We start from the raw sequence: 17,858 nt of genomic DNA, 5'->3' as shown, positions 1-17,858 counted from the left end.
AGAAGAGGTAAGCGGAATGTCCGGGTTCCAGTAACACAGACACAGGTAACTAACCGCTTTCATGTTCTCTCCACAGGTACCAATGCGGAGAGTGGACCAGATGATATGTCTGGGGGGAGAAAGCGGAAGGAGACTCCGCTGGTTGGGAGGCATGAGATGCGATGTCCTGAGGTTGGGGGTTCCACGACCACCACTCCCAAGAGGAGAAGGCGGGTGGTGGTGGTCGGGGACTCTCTCCTCCGGGGGACTGAGTCATCTATCTGCCGCCCTGACCGGGAAAACCGAGAAGTCTGCTGCTTGCCAGGGGCTAAGATTCGTGATGTGACGGAGAGACTGCCGAGACTCATCAAGCCCTCGGATCGCTACCCCTTCCTGCTTCTCCACGTGGGCACCAATGATACTGCCAAGAATGACCTTGAGCGGATCACTGCGGACTATGTGGCTCTGGGAAGAAGGATAAAGGAGTTGGAGGCGCAAGTGGTGTTCTCGTCCATCCTCCCCGTGGAAGGAAAAGGCCTGGGTAGGGACCGTCGAATCGTGGAGGTCAACGAATGGCTACGCAGGTGGTGTCGGAGAGAAGGCTTTGGATTCTTTGACCATGGGATGGTGTTCCATGAAGGAGGAGTGCTGGGCAGAGACGGGCTCCATCTTACGAAGAGAGGGAAGAACATCTTTGCCAGCAGGCTGGCTAACCTAGTGAGGAGGGCTTTAAACTAGGTTCACCGGGGGAAGGAGACCAAAGCCCTGAGGTAAGTGGGAAAGCGGGATACCGGGAGGAAGCACAGGCAGGAAGGTCTGTGAGGGGAGGGCTCCTGCCTCATACTGGGAATGAGGGGCGATCAACAGGTTATCTCAAGTGCTTATATACAAATGCACAAAGCCTTGGAAACAAGCAGGGAGAACTGGAGGTCCTGGTGATGTCAAGGAATTATGACGTGATTGGAATAACAGAGACTTGGTGGGATAACTCACATGACTGGAGTACAGTCATGGATGGTTATAAACTGTTCAGGAAGGACAGGCAGGGCAGAAAAGGTGGGGGAGTAGCACTGTATGTAAGGGAGCAGTATGACTGCTCAGAGCTCCGGTACGAAACTGTGGAAAAACCTGAGTGTCTCTGGATTAAGTTTAGAAGTGTGTGCAACAAGAGTGATGTCATGGTGGGAGTCTGCTATAGACCACCGGACCAGGGGGATGAGGTGGATGAGGCTTTCTTCCGGCAACTCACGGAAGCTACTAGATCGCATGCCCTGATTCTCATGGGTGACTTTAATTTTCCTGATATCTGCTGGGAGAGCAATACAGCGGTGCATAGACAATCCAGGAAGTTTTTGGAAAGCGTAGGGGACAATTTCCTGGTGCAAGTGCTAGGGGAGCCAACTAGGGGGAGCGCTTTTCTTGACCTGCTGCTCACAAACCGGGTAGAATTAGTGGGGGAAGCAAAAGTGGATGGGAATCTGGGAGGCAGTGACCATGAGTTGGTTGAGTTCAGGATCCTGACGCAGGGAAGAAAGGTAAGCAGCAGGATACGGACCCTGGACTTCAGGAAAGCAGACTTTGACTCCCTCAGGGAACAGATGGCCAGGATCCCCTGGGGGACTAACATGAAAGGGAAGGGAGTCCAGGAGAGCTGGCTGTATTTCAAGGAATCCCTGTTGAGGTTACAGGGACAAACCATCCCGATGACTCGAAAGAATAGTAAATATGGCAGGCGACCAGCTTGGCTTAATGGTGAAATCCTAGCGGATCTTAAACATAAAAAAGAAGCTTACAAGAAGTGGAAGCTTGGACATATGACCAGGGAAGAGTATAAAAATATTGCTCGGGCATGTAGGAAAGATATCAGGAGGGCCAAATCGCACCTGGAGCTGCAGCTAGCAAGAGATGTCAAGAGTAACAAGAAGGGTTTCTTCAGGTATGTTGGCAACAAGAAGAAAGCCAAGGAAAGTGTGGGCCCCTTACTGAATGAGGGAGGCAAGCTAGTGACAGAGGATGTGGAAAAAGCTAATGTACTCAATGCTTTTTTTGCCTCTGTTTTCACTAACAAGGTCAGCTCCCAGACTGCTGTGCTGGGCAACACAAAATGGGGAAGAGATGGCCAGCCCTCTGTAGAGATAGAGGTGGTTAGGGACTATTTAGAAAAGCTGGACGTGAACAAGTCCATGGGGCCGGACGAATTGCATCCGAGAGTGCTGAAGGAATTGGCGGCTGTGATTGCAGAGCCCTTGGCCATTATCTTTGAAAACTCGTGGCGAACGGGGGAAGTCCCGGATGACTGGAAAAAGGCTAATGTAGTGCCCATCTTTAAAAAAGGGAAGAAGGAGGATCCTGGGAACTACAGGCCGGTCAGCCTAACCTCAGTCCCTGGAAAAATCATGGAGCAGGTCCTCAAAGAATCAATCCTGAAGCACTTAGAGGAGAGGAAAGTGATCAGGAACAGTCAGCATGGATTCACCAAGGGAAGGTCATGCCTGACTAATCTAATCGCCTTTTATGATGAGATTACTGGTTCTGTGGATGAAGGGAAAGCAGTGGATGTATTGTTTCTTGACTTTAGCAAAGCTTTTGACACGGTCTCCCACAGCATTCTTGTCAGCAAGTTAAGGAAGTATGGGCTGGATGAATGCACTATAAGGTGGGTAGAAAGCTGGCTAGATTGTCGGGCTCAACGGGTAGTGATCAATGGCTCCATGTCTAGTTGGCAGCCGGTGTCAAGTGGAGTGCCCCAGGGGTCGGTCCTGGGGCCCGTTTTGTTCAATATCTTCATAAATGATCTGGAGGATGGTGTGGATTGCACTCTCAGCAAATTTGCGGATGATACCAAACTGGGAGGAGTGGTAGATACGCTGGAGGGGAGGGATAGGATACAGAAGGACCTAGACAAATTGGAGGATTGGGCCAAAAGAAATCTAATGAGGTTCAATAAGGATAAGTGCAGGGTCCTGCACTTAGGATGGAAGAATCCAATGCACCGCTACAGACTAGGGACCGAATGGCTCGGCAGCAGTTCTGCGGAAAAGGACCTAGGGGTGACAGTGGACGAGAAGCTGGATATGAGTCAGCAGTGTGCCCTTGTTGCCAAGAAGGCCAATGGCATTTTGGGTTGTATAAGTAGGGGCATAGCGAGCAGATCGAGGGACGTGATCGTTCCCCTCTATTCGACACTGGTGAGGCCTCATCTGGAGTACTGTGTCCAGTTTTGGGCCCCACACTACAGGAAGGATGTGGATAAATTGGAAAGAGTACAACGAAGGGCAACGAAAATGATTAGGGGTCTAGAGCACATGACTTATGAGGAGAGGCTGAGGGAGCTGGGATTGTTTAGTCTGCAGAAGAGAAGAATGAGGGGGGATTTGATAGCTGCTTTCAACTACCTGAAAGGGGGTTTCAAAGAGGATGGATCTAGACTGTTCTCAATGGTAGCAGATGACAGAACGAGGAGTAATGGTCTCAAGTTGCAATGGGGGAGGTTTAGATTGGATATTAGGAAAAACTTTTTCACTAAGAGGGTGGTGAAACACTGGAATGCGTTACCTAGGGAGGTGGTAGAATCTCCTTCCTTAGAGGTTTTTAAGGTCAGGCTTGACAAAGCCCTAGCTGGGATGATTTAACTGGGACTTGGTCCTGCTTTGAGCAGGGGGTTGGACTAGATGACCTTCTGGGGTCCCTTCCAACCCTGATATTCTATGATTCTATGATTCTATGATTCTATATGTAGACCTTAGCAAAATGATTACTATGGTGAAGCATCATGTCAGCCATTTACAAATATTGTTGGAGTCTCCTGTTGTAATTGGCAAATGAGAGTGTGTGAATGTAAACTGATGAGAGTTCTGCAGATGCGTCCATGCCAGGCAGATTTGGCTGCATGTTCTTACCACAACCTGCTTTCTTCTCTCATGCTTCTCTTTGGCCTTTTCTGTTCTGCTATTTTTGATGGCTTTAACCACAGACAATAGGTCTGCCAACATTCTGATGGCAACAGCAGCTTCCCATGCATTCGGGTTGACTTGGCCAGCTTTTAGGTCAGCTTTGAGAGTGTCCTTATATTATTTTTGTTGACCTCCTGGCATACAAGCTTCCATTGTCAACTGTCCATAAAATATGGCTTTGGGGACTCGCATATCATTCATATAGATGAGGTGACCACCCAGCGAAGTTCCACCTATATGATTAAAGATTCATCCAGCACCGGTCCGGGACTTTGATGTTTGGTATCCTGTGCGTCTGCTTGATGTTACAGGTGAGATCCAGACAATGCATGTGAAAACATTCTGGTTGCTTCTATAGTCTGTCCATGTTTCACATGTAGAAAAGAGTGCTTAACATGACTGCACGATAGGCACTAATCTTGGTTTGAAGTCAAATGATCTCACATTTCGTAGGCGGCAACAAAGTCAACCATTGGCAGAGGGGGCTTTAGAAATGCTCTGTGTGATTTCATCATTGATCAGAGCAATATTAGATAAAGTGCTGCCAAGATAGCAAAATTTTTCTACCAGTGTGTCATCAATTGCAATATCAGGGCAGAATACATTTTCCTGGAGCAGATTGATAAAGCCTAGTACATTTACAAGTACGGAAAGCATTTAAACTCCTACAAGGGGGAAAAATTATTAGGAGTGGTGTAAGGAGGTATAACTAAGAGTAATGGCACTATTTACATGAAATGTCAGGGAAAACTTACTGACAATGAGAGGCATTAGGCTGTGGAATAATCTCCCAAGGGAAGCAGTGGAAATCCCATTGCTTGGGTCATTTCAAATCAGATTAGAAAAAGTGCTAGAAAACATGTCTTGGGTACAGACACTTGGAAGAGAGGAAGGTGATCAGGAACAGTCAAGATGGATTCACCAAGGGCAAGTCATGCCTCACCACACTGATTGCCTTCTATGATGAGATAACTGGCACTGTGGATATGGGAAAAGCGGTGGACGGTGATATATCTTGACTTTAGCAAAGCTTTTGATATGGTCTCCCATGGTATTCTTGCCAGCAAGTTAAAAAAGTATGGATTGGATGAATGGACTATAAGGTAGATAGAAAGCTGGCTAGATCGTTGGGTTCAACAGGTAGTGATCAATGGCTTGATGTCTAGTTGTCAGCCGGTATCGAGTGGAGTGCCCAGGGGTTGGTCCTGGAGCCGATTTTGTTCAACATCTATATTAATGATCTGGATGATGGGATGGATTGCACCCTCAGCAAATTTGTGGATGATACTAAGATGGGGAGGAGAGGTAGATATGCTGGAGGGTAGGGATAGGGTTCAGAGTGACCTAGACAAATTGGAGAATTGGGCCAAAGGAACTCTAAGGTTCAACAAGGACAAGTGTAGAGTCCTTCACTTAGGATGGAAGAATCCCATTCACTGCTACAGGCTGGGGACTGACTGGCTAAGTGGCAGTTCTGCAGAAAAGAACCTGGGGATTACAGTGGATGAGAAGCTGGATATGAGTCAACAGTGTGCCCTTGTTGCCAAGAAGGCTAATTGCATATTGGGCTATTTTAGTAGGAGCATTGCCAGCGGATTGAGGGAAGTGATTACTTCCCTCTATTCAGCACTGGTGAGGCAACATCTGGAATATTGCATCCAGTTTTGGGCCCCTCCACTCCAGAAAGGATGTGGACAAATTGGAGAGAGTCCAGCTCAGGGCAATGAATATGATTAGGGGGGTTGGAGCACATGACTTATGAGGAGAGGCTGAGGGAACTGGGGTTACTTAGTCTGCAGAAGAGTGAGGGGGGATTTGAGAGCAGCCTTCAACTACCTGAATGAAGTGGAGTTCCAAAGAGGATGGAGCTCGGCTGTTCTCAGTGGTAACAGATGACAGAACAAGAAGCAATTGTCTCAAGTTGCAGTGGGGGAGGTCTAGGTTGGATATTAGGAAAAACTATTTCCCTAGGAGGGTGGTGAAGCACTAGAATGGGTTACCTAGGGAGATGGTGGGATCTCCATCCTTAGAGGTTTTTAAGGCCTGGCTTGACAAAGCCCCGTCTGGGATGATTTAGTTGGGGTTGGTCCTGTCTGAGCAGGGGGTTGAACCAGATGTCCTCCTGAGGTTTCTTCCAACCCTAATCTTCTATGATTCTATGAGCCATCCTGCCTTAGCACTTGTGTATGGGCTAGATAGCCTGTGGGGACTTTTTTTCCATTCCAAAATCCTATGATTCTTTTTCTGTAGTACACGGTACTGCCATGCATAGGTGCCAACTTCTCCTGGCACTGGTGGATGCTTGCGTCCCCCTACCCCACTCCCTCCCGCCCATGCCCTGCCCCCATTTCAACCCCTTCCCGAAATCCCCGCCCCGGCCCTGCCTCTTCCCTGCCTCCTCCCACAGCATGCTGTGTTCCTGCTCCTCCCCCGGCCCTCCGACAGCTTGTTACGCCATGAAACAGCTGTTTTGCGGCAGAAAGCTCTGGGAGAAGCGGGGATGGCATGCTCAGGGGAGGAGGCAGAGGCAGAGGTGAGCTGGGGTGAGGGAGTGGGGTGCGGAGCTTGGCTGCTGGTGGGTGCAGAGCACTCACCAATTTTTCCCCGTGGCTGCTCCAGCACTGGAGCACCCACAGAGTCGGCACCTGTGTTGCTGTGTACTGCTCTGGATTGTTAAACTATCAAAGATCAGCTCCCTCACACCATGCCTGAGTTTAAAGCCTATCAACTAGTTCACAGAAAGGATGAGTTAGAATCATGTCCATCCATTAGGCTGTTCCCTTAAAGGATGGAATTTAAGGTCAGACATGTCTGAAAACCTCAGTAGGAAATGAGATGTCAGTTTCATAAACCCCTTGAGAGTGTCCATCTAGGCCTCATCAAAGGATTAACTGGAGCTGTGTCAAAGGCCTGGATCTCTCTGTGCCTTCCTTGATTTTTCTAATTGGCAAGCATCCTGCAGGGAGACCAAAATGATACAAGGCACTGGTGAGACCTCACCTAGAATACTGTGTGCAGTTCTGGTCTCCCATGTTTAAAAAGGATGAATTCAAACTGAAGCAGGTACAGAGAAGGGCTACTAGGATGATCCGAGGAATGGAAAACTTGTCTTATGAAAGGTTTCAGAGTAGCAGCCGTGTTAGTCTGTATTTGCAAAAAGAAAATGCATTTGGTGCATCCGATGAAGTGAGCTGTAGCTCACGAAAGCTTATGCTCTAATAAATTTGTTAGTCTCTAAGGTGCCACAAGTACTCCTTTTCTTTTTGTCTTATGAAAGGAGACTTAAGGAGCTTGGCTTGTTTAGCCTAACTAAAAGAAGGTTGAGGGGAGATATGATTGCTCTCTATAAATATATCAGAGGGATAAATACAGGAGAGGGAGAGGAATTATTTAAGCTCAGCACCAATGTGGACACAAGAACAAATGGGTATAAACTGGCCACCAGGAAGTTTAGACTTGAAATCAGACGAAGGTTTTTAACCAACAGAGGAGTGAAGTTTTGGAATAGCCTTCCAAGGGAAGCAGTGGGGGCAAAAGATCTATCTGGTTTTAAGATTCTACTTGATAAGTTTATGGAGGAGATGGTATGATGGGATAATGGGATTTTGGTAAGTAATTGATCTTTAAATATTCAGGGTAAATAGGACTAATCCCCTGAGATGGGATATTAGATGGATGGGATCTGAGTTATCCAGGAAAGAATTTTCTATAGTATCTGGCTGGTGAATCTTGCCCATATGCTCAGGGTTTAGCTGATTGCCATATTTGGGGTCGGGAAGGAATTTTCCTCCAGGGCGGATTGGAGAGGCCCTGGAGGTTTTTCGCCTTCCTCTGTAGCATGGGGCATGGTTGACTTGAGGGAGGCTTCTCTGCTCCTTGAAGTCTTTAAACCATGATTTAAGGACTTCAATAGCTCAGACATAGGTGAGGTTTTTCATAGGAGTGGGTGGGTGAGATTCTGTGGCCTGCGCTGTGCAGGAGGTCGGACTAGATGATCAGAATGGTCCCTTCTGACCTTAGTATCTATGAATCTATGAATCTATAAGAGTGCAGAATAAATCATGAGTTAATTTCCAGCATTTTCTCAGCTGAAATGGAATGGCTAATCATTCTGATGGTAGAATTAACACAATTCCACTGCCCAAATGGCCCAACATGGTCAGAACAGTGAGTGAGCTGGCTGGAAATGTTTATGATAGTCATCGGAATGGGGAGTGTGTGATTTAAAACTGTTAAGGAGCATGGAAGCCAAGATTATTGTGTTGAACCTGAACATCCCATTTGCTCTGACCAGCTGTTGCTCTTCCTCCTCCACAGCATCATGGCAAATACCAAAGGGCTGCAGCCTCCTTGCAGATCAAGCACAACCCAGATCGATCTCTAGCTAGGTTCTTAAGGTGGTCTGGCTGTTCATGTACATCACTGGCAGTCTTATCTCAGTATTGAAGTTTTTGGTGACCATGTGATTGCTGGCTGTGTAGTGCAGTAGAGCTGGAATGCATGTCCAGTACTTCTGGTAAATGATAGTACTGGAAACTTTTGGCTCCCCAGAAAAGTTCTGGAATGGCATTCGAGTGTTCCAGCAGGACTTGAGCCATGGTGTAAGGGCAATCTTTGGTGAACATGCTTTGTAATTCATTGGTCTTCCATCTTAATAATGTGTTCATAGCAAGAAAGCTGCCAAAACCAAATCAGTGATGGTGGAGTTGATTGCTGAGTTTGGCTACGAATACCCTCATTGCTGATCTTGCCTTGACACTTAATATAGGGCAGCTGATGAAGACAATGTGAATCAGAAACCTCAGTCTACCATGCTGGTCAATAAAAGTGATACTTCCAATAGAAAGAGCAACTTGTTTCATGCAGAAAATTCAGTGCTGGATGATTCAAATCAAAGATTTGAAATAAGATAGCTGATGAGATGGCAAGATATGGCATTTTCCCCTTTCTTTCCCCCTTCTTATCTTTTTTTAAAAGAAAACTTAAGAAATTTAGCACATAAATCTTTCTTAATGCAACATTAAGGGACAGATTCTGTAAGATGCTAAGTACCTTTAGCTTCCATTTTTAGTAATGTTAACTTGGTGCTATTACACACACATACATTACTGTTTCTATTCCTGATTTTCCAGGGGAATGTGTAGGAACTCTTTGTTATTTTTGTGTAAATCTAAAGAAATAAATAAAACTATATGGTATGTGAAGTGTGCAGGGTTACCATGGCTTTTGAAATCTTAGCTCTGGCTTTTCTTCACTTTTAATCATGTTAACTGGGCAAACTCAGTGTTGCATTAATCCACTTCTTTGCAGTTAATTCAGTGCTATCTCTGACATTGACAGTTAATTTTTAACTTCTTCTTAAAACAGAGATTCTCTCATGGACACCTCAAACTCTTAGTCCTGACCTTGCACCTTCCCTGTAGCAATCCTAGTTCTTGTTGACATAAAATACAAACATTAGGGAAGAGCTTGTCTACACGGTGTGGCAATGAGCACTATGGCGGTATTGTGATGTTATTGACATAAACTGTGACCATATATATCATTGTTGCAACCAGGGTCCTATGGTTGCACCAGGTATTGTACAGAGGAGGTCAAGTGGGGTGTCTACGGAAAGGTTGTAGTTTATTGGTTATGATTATGCCGTCTGTGTGTATCATTTTTGTATTTGAAGTTATGAATATTAGTTATGTACTTGTATCTCAATGTATTTGATTCTAAATAGCCTCAGTGAAGCATTTGGTCAGTTTCTTGAGAAAGGACTATTCTGAGTAAGTGCCCAATCAAGAAACACGTAACTAACAATGGACGTTGGGAGACGCCAATCCACATCTGAGCTTTCCTGGGAATGTTCAAACTAACATGTAAACAATGGCGTTGGCCTGCAAAAAGCTGAATCATTCATGGACATGTGACTTGCCCAGGTGACTACAAACTCCATCTTGTTGCTGAGATTTTGCACTGGAGAACAAAGGGGTTTCAGCCCACAAGAGAGAATATAAAAGGCCCTGGAAATCCCTCCATTTTGTCTTCAGATGGCTTAAGAGATGACCTCTCCACCCCAAAGAGATACCTGAAAGAAATTGGAGCAAAGGACAGTAACTATGGGGGTGTGAGTGATTGCTGGACCCAGACTAGGAAGGAGTCCAGTCTGTGAAAGAAGCTTATTGGAACATCTCTGGGGGTGAGATTTAATCTGTAATCAGTTTCTTAATGTATTAGGCTTAGACTTGCTTGTTTTGTTTCATTTTGCTTGGTAACTTACTTTGTTCTGTCTGTTATTACTTGAAACCACTTAAATCCTACTTTTTATATTTAATAAAATCACTTTTGCTTATTAATTAACCCAGAGCAAGTAATTAATACTTGGGGGAGCAAACAACTGTGCATATCTCTCTACAAGTGTTATAGAGGGTGGACAATTTATGAGTTTACCCTGTATAAGCTTTATACAGAGTAAAATGGATTTATTTGGGGTTTGGATTCCATTGGAAACTGGATAGCTGGGTGCTAGAGACAGGGGTACCTGCTAAGTTGTTATCAGTTAAGTCTGCAGCTTTGGGTATCTGGTTCAGACCTGGGTCTGTATTGGAGCAGGCTAGTGTGTCTGGGTCAACCAGGCAGGGTTCTGAAGTCCCAATCTGGCAGGGAAAATGGGCTCAGAGGTAGCCTCAGCACATCAGGTGGCAGTCCCAGGGGGGTCTCTGCGACCCAACCCATCACAGGTATAATTTTTAAAGCACACTAGCACTTCACACATTAATTGGTCCATGTAGACTATGCTGGTAGCACTAAATGTTCCCTAGTGCTCTTTCATGTAGCACTGTTTCAGTCATCAGTACGTTAAGGACCACCATCAGCTCTTGTGATTCTATCATGAGTTTCATGATATTTGGTGTTTTTTCTTCAGACCCATATTTTGAGCTCTTATGTTTGCCAAGAAATGCCTGAAAATACAAACTGACCATAACACAGAGACTTAAACCCAGAAAGCAAAGGAAAATAATTGGAAAATTTATTATTTTTAAGATTTTATGAGGACAATCTCTTACTTTTCAGGACCTGGCGGAGAGTTCTGAATACACAAGGTTGGCAAAAAGAAAAGGAGTACTTGTGGCACCTTAGAGACTAACAAATTTATTAGAGCATAAGCTTTCGTGAGCTACAGCTCACTTTATCGGATGCATTTGGTGGAAAAAACAGAGTCTCCCCTCTGTTTTTTCCACCAAATGCATCCGATGAAGTGAGCTGTAGCTCACGAAAGCTTATGCTCTAATAAATTTGTTAGTCTCTAAGGTGCCACAAGTACTCCTTTTCTTTTTGCGAATACAGACTAACACGGCTGCTACTCTGAAACAAGGTTGGCGATACTGTAATTCTCCCAGCAATGCCCCTTATCCTAATGGTGGATGGTAGTGTAAACACCCTACTTTGGCTCCACATTGTCTGGGGATCTCCTTTACACTGGAGAGCTTCTCAGGGACGTAGTTAAGACCAGTCCTTGCTTACAGACAGCCCCCCAATCTGAAGCAAATACTCACCAGCAACCACACACCACACAACAGAACCACTAACCCAGGAACCTATCCTTGCAACAAAGCCCGTTGCCAACTCTGTCCACATATCTATTCAGGGGATACCATCATAGGGCCTAATCACATCAGCCACACTATCAGAGGCTCGTTCACATGCGCATCTACCAATGTGATATATGCCATCATGTGCCAGCAATGCCCCTCTGCCATGTACATTGGCCAAACTGGACAGTCTCTACGTAAAAGAATGAATGGACATAAATCAGACGTCAAGAATTATAACATTCAAAAACCAGTTGGAGAACACTTCAATCTCTCTGGTCACTCGATCACAGATCTTAGAGTGGCTATACTTCAACAAAAAAGCTTCAAAAACAGACTCCAACGAGAGACTGCTGAATTGGAATTAATTTGCAAACTGGATACAATTAACTTAGGCTTGAATAGAGACTGGGAATGGATGAGTCATTACACAAAGTAAAACTATTTCCCCATGGTATTTCTCCCTCCCACCCCACCCCCCACTGTTCCTCTGATATTCTTGTTAACTGCTGGAATTAGCCTACCTTGCTTGTCACCATGAAAGGTTTTCCTCCTTTCCCCCCCCTGCTGCTGGTGATGGCTTATCTTAAGTGATCACTCTCCTTACAGTGTGTATGATAAACCCATTGTTTCATGTTCTCTGTGTGTGTGTATATAAATCTCTCCTCTGTTTTTTCCACCAAATGCATCCGATGAAGTGAGCTGTAGCTCACGAAAGCTTATGCTCTAATAAATTTCATAGAATCATAGAATATCAGGGTTGGAAGGGACCCCAGAAGGTCATCTAGTCCAACCCCCTGCTCAAAGCAGGACCAAGTCCCAGTTAAATCATCCCAGCCAGGGCTTTGTCAAGCCTGACCTTAAAAACCTCTAAGGAAGGAGATTCTACCACCTCCCTAGGTAACGCATTCCAGTGTTTCACCACCCTCTTAGTGAAAAAGTTTTTCCTAATATCCAATCTAAACCTCCCCCATTGCAACTTGAGACCATTACTCCTCGTTCTGTCATCTGCTACCATTGAGAACAGTCTAGAGCCATCCTCTTTGAAACCCCCTTTCAGGTAGTTGAAAGCAGCTATCAAATCCCCCCTCATTCTTCTCTTCTGCAGACTAAACAATCCCAGCTCCCTCAGCCTCTCCTCATAAGTCATGTGCTCTAGACCCCTAATCATTTTCGTTGCCCTTCGTTGTACTCTTTCCAATTTATCCACATCCTTCCTGTAGTGTGGGGCCCAAAACTGGACACAGTACTCCAGATGAGGCCTCACCAGTGTCGAATAGAGGGGAACGATCACGTCCCTCGATCTGCTCGCTATGCCCCTACTTATACAACCCAAAATGCCATTGGCCTTCTTGGCAACAAGGGCACACTGCTGACTCATATCCAGCTTCTCGTCCACTGTCACCCCTAGGTCCTTTTCCGCAGAACTGCTGCCGAGCCATTCGGTCCCTAGTCTGTAGCGGTGCATTGGATTCTTCCATCCTAAGTGCAGGACCCTGCATTTATCCTTATTGAACCTCATTAGATTTCTTTTGGCCCAATCCTCCAATTTGTCTAGATCCTTCTGTATCCTATCCCTCCCCTCCAGCGTATCTACCACTCCTCCCAGTTTAGTATCATCCGCAAATTTGCTGAGAGTGCAATCCACACCATCCTCCAGATCATTTATGAAGATAAATAATAAATAAGTATAAATAAATAATAATATTTATAATATTTATAATATTTATAATATTTAATATAAAATAATATTTAATATAAAATATTATAATATTTATAATATTTATAATAATAAATTATAAATAAATAATTAATAAGATAATTTGTTAGTCTCTAAGGTGCCACCGGTACTCCTTTTCTTTTTGTAAGTTAAGTCAGTGACCGATCTTTCAGCCACGCTAGTTTCCTGTGATGTTCCTGACTGTAGAGCATCATTTATATGTTATGTTACCATTGCTCACAAAGGGGACAATTCTTGTTTACCAGTTTTATTAACATTGGACAGCTCTCGGGCATTTTCCCCACAAACACTTTCATTTATATGTTTCTTCCAATGAAAAGTTACAGAATATGAATATTGTTAAAAAGAAAAGAGGCCTTGGAATGTTCCTCTAAACTAGTGAGTGGATGGCCTGAATGTTCTTAGGCTGTGTCTGAATTCATAACAACGGTAGAAGCTATAATGTAGACACGAGGTAGGTGTATTTAACACTGTCTCACTAACCTTACTGGCTGGGGACAACAGTGGAAGTTGTAGGGTAGACAAGGTGCTGGTGAAAAAGAAAAGGAGTACTTGTGGCACCTTAGAGACTAACACATTTATTTGAGCATAAGCTTTCGTGAGCTACAGCTCTGATGAAGTGAGCAATGGTAAATAATAAAATAATAAAACTGGTAAACAAAGATTGTCCCCTTTGTGAGCAATGGTAACATAACATATAAATCACAGGTTTCAGAGTAGCAGCCGTGTTAGTCTGTATTCGCAAAAAGAAAAGGAGTACGTGTGGCACCTTAGAGACTAACAAATTTATTAGAGCATAAGCTTTCGTGAGCTACAGCTCACTTCATCGGATGAGCTGTAGCTCACGAAAGCTTATGCTCTAATAAATTTGTTAGTCTCTAAGGTGCCATAACATATAAATGATGCTCTACAGTCAGGAACATCACAGGAAACTAGCGTGGCTGAAAGATCGGTCACTGACTTAACTTACATTATTGAAGGGACATTGTTCAAAGGGTAGGGTTTTCTCAATAGGAGATTTTTCAAAATGTCAGAGAAATAGAAATCTCTTCCAGATGTTGCAACAAAATCAGTCCTAAACAGATGGAAACAGTGCACTGAGCAGGCTTAGATGACATGGGACTAGATTTGCACTAGAGCTCAACTCCGATGTAAGCACCTAAATATGGGCCAGATCATCAAACATGCTCAGCACCCAAGAGCCTACACTGTGGCAGACTTCAGGGGCAGACTTCCAAAGGTGCTCAGCATCCAAACTCTGCTCATCAGTCACTGCTTCTCATCAGTCCCATCCTTCTGTCCTGCCCCATCTCCAACTGTTCCTGAACTCCCCCTGGTCACCTTTTGGTCTATTGTGGAAACTGACCATCTGCGAGCTCTCTTCTCAAGAGCTGGGATGCTTACAGGAGCTGGCTGAAGGTGCTGGGATAAAAGGAGGGAAAAGATTTTCCATCTGGATGGATTTTCTGCTTTTATTTCTTTGGTGGAAAAATCCAAGTCCTGATGTCATGCCCTAATCAGGATGGATAGCCAGCGACAGAGGCATGTATATTTAATGAGCTCTGTTACAGGATTTTTAGAAGTGCTCTCCCCGTGGACAGGGCTATGACTTCTTTGTTTATATATTTTTTCTTTCCTGTTGCTACTAATCACTAACTTGCTGCCCCTTAATGACACCTTTGGGGAATGCCAGGGATTATTTATTTATTTCCATCAGCCTGATGTGGGACTCTTCCCAAGGGGGGCAGAAATACTCTCAGGTCAGAAGCAGTGGGGTGAGGTGGGGGCAGTGTTCACACTTGGGAGGTTTCTTAGGTTTATTTCAGGGTGTGGGAATAAATGGAGCTCAAACAAGGCTGAAACATGTTCTCTCAGAGCAGAGGGAATTGGGTCTGTCTTGAAACCCAGCTGGAGACTTCCTTAGACTTTAGTGAGCTCTGGATCAGGCCCTGAAAGTTCCAGTCCATTACTTTTTATACAGGCAAAACCTGTTTTCAGTGGCAATTTGGGGTGATAAAGAAGGAAAGGGGCTCCTGAGAGTTTGGGGTGAATAGGGAGGTAAAGATGCAGGATATTTGGGGTGAGGAGGCATGGAAGTGGAGGCAGGTTCAGTGCTGCTATAATGGATAGGTTTTGTATGCATGAATGAATGTCTGATGTTGCTAGCTGCAAAGTGAGGATAAGAAATCTACTACTACTACTGCCACCTAGAGGAGCTCTCCTTTAGCTCAAGTGGTAGAGGCCGGTGTATTTGGAGCTAGGAGGATGGAGGCTTCAGTTCCAACTCCCCATATACAAACCCTGCTGTAATTGTGTCTGCAGCACACAGGGTTGTTATGCTGTGGAAGGGGTAGGAGCAGAGTAGGAACAGTCCACCTGCCTGATTTGGAAGAGGGAGCAGGTTGGTTAGATACTGAGAAGGCTTCAAGCAGGGAAATTCAGATGTGGATCCAGATTTCCAGCACCTCCAGTCCAGGGATGCTAGCATCTGGAATCTAGACCAGTCAGGCCCTAAAGTGCTTTTGTTTTCTCTATGGCTGTCTGAGAGGGCTGGAGGAGGAAGGATGGGGAGGGTTATCGAGGGAGGACATGGGGTTCTGCAGCTAGCAGGAAATGCTGAGGTGTTGGTGCTGGTTAAAGGAAATGATTGTCCATGGAAGCGCTCCTGGGGTGGAGGGGAGGGAAATAGCTGGGGGTAAGGAGGACACAAGGAGCTGATAGCATTCTGAAAGGTGTGAGAAACACCAGGCAGTGTAGACAATTACAGATGCGTGTGGGAAACCAGCCAATACCCTGAGATTCTGGACAAATATTTCAAAGTTTATATTAGGGACTGGCTTTTCATTGGTAACTGAGCATTATAAATAATAAAATTTACCTAAACTGTCCACATGTCCTGGCTGCCTCCTCTCCCTAGCAGCATCCATACATGCTTGGTCTCAACTCTCCTCTTAAAGGGGCTCCATCAGCTGACAACCTCACGAGCTTAACCTCTTAGAGGAAGAAGGATTTTCCTTTCCCAACTCAGATGTCCTGTGGTTGGGAGTTCCAGCTCCTCTTCCATCCTCCTCTGGAACTCTGCGGGCAGCATCCTGTCCACCCCATATCTCCTGGCAGACCAATAAAAAAGCAGCCCTTGAAACAGTCTCCAGGAAGTCCCACCCATTAGCAATCTTTCCAGTTGCATGCTAATGTATGCTTCTTCCAAAAGCCTTTTCTTCTTCCTCTGGCTTTTCCTGTGTAAGCTAGGAGCAGCCAGGGTGTAGTGAACCCATTGGTAGGAGCATGTGACTGATATTGTTAATGCAATGCCAGATTTCCCTGCTTTGCTCTGGTGGCCTGTTGTTCATGTGACTGACTTACAGCAAATAAAAACAATGTTAAGTGCAGGACCATGTGTGTGTTTGCTCATATCCTGTTGGATCACATCTCTCTCTCTCTCTCTCTCCAACTCTCCAAGGGAACTCTCCACCACTAGTGCAATCCCCCATTAAGGACTGGGGCTGTGCATGGTGGTGGGAACCCACCTGGGTCATGAAATGTGGTGTCTGAGCAGGGCATGGTGGGTGTCTCTGCATCACACCTGTCCATTCATAGGAATCTGTACTCTTATTTTACATAACCTCACCCCTCCCTATGTATGGGCCTCATGTTAGCACAGCTGGGACTCCCATTAGCACTGGTCTTGATTTACCAGAAGGTCTCATTGTTGGGTATAATAACACTTGCCTCATGCTTCAGCGTGATGTCCTGAAGAGATTCCTTCTGAATTCCTGATAAGAACTTTGGAGCAAGTAGAGTCCTCAAAGACTCCATGCCAGGTTTTACATCAGGCCCAAAGCATGCTGGGAAAGGACGCTCTGGGACAGTTTAACTAGCACTGTCTTTATCTCTGTCTAGGCTGCTGGTGTCCTGTCATCGCTGCTTATTGCATTAATCCCAGCTGTCTCACAGGTTTCAGAGTAGCAGCCATGTTAGTCTGTATTCGCAAAAAGAAAAGGAGTACTTGTGGCACCTTAGAGACTAACACATTTATTTGAGCATAAGCTTTCGTGAGCTACAGCTCACTTCATTGGATGCTGTCTCACAGTTACTTTGAACTCCTCTGTCTGTCTGCCATCACCTGTTTTCTCTTAGCTCGGAGGTGTTCATCCTTTTGTTCTGTATTTATACAGCACCTAGCACCATGGAGCCCTGATTCCTGACTGGGGTTCCTAAGAACAACTACTACTGCTCAATTAGTGTATTAATTCAAAGCTCCCAGCAGTGGCCTAGAGCACAGTACTCGCTGAGTACTCAATGTCCTTTGTCCTTGCTGGCAGCATGACAGGCATATGGAGTACTCATGGAATTTGAACCCAGCAATTCTTCTGCATGAAGCATGCTAACATTGCTGTCAGCAGGAAGTTCTGCAGGCTCCTAAGGCACAGCAACGTGGCAGCATGCAGTCCTGGTTTTATTTTGTTTTACTGCCTCATTTTACATCTAAGCAAATGTCCCCTTTATTCAGCCTTGAACATTAACAGTGGGGTTTGCTGAAATGTTTTTTGTCAGAACTGTTTTTCTAGGGGAAATTGGGTTTTTGACTAAATGAAAAGTTTTTGTGAA

Source organism: Dermochelys coriacea, chromosome 9 (assembly GCF_009764565.3).
Source record: "Dermochelys coriacea isolate rDerCor1 chromosome 9, rDerCor1.pri.v4, whole genome shotgun sequence".
Lineage (NCBI taxonomy): Eukaryota > Metazoa > Chordata > Testudines > Dermochelyidae > Dermochelys > Dermochelys coriacea.
This window is presented reverse-complemented; position numbering follows the sequence as displayed.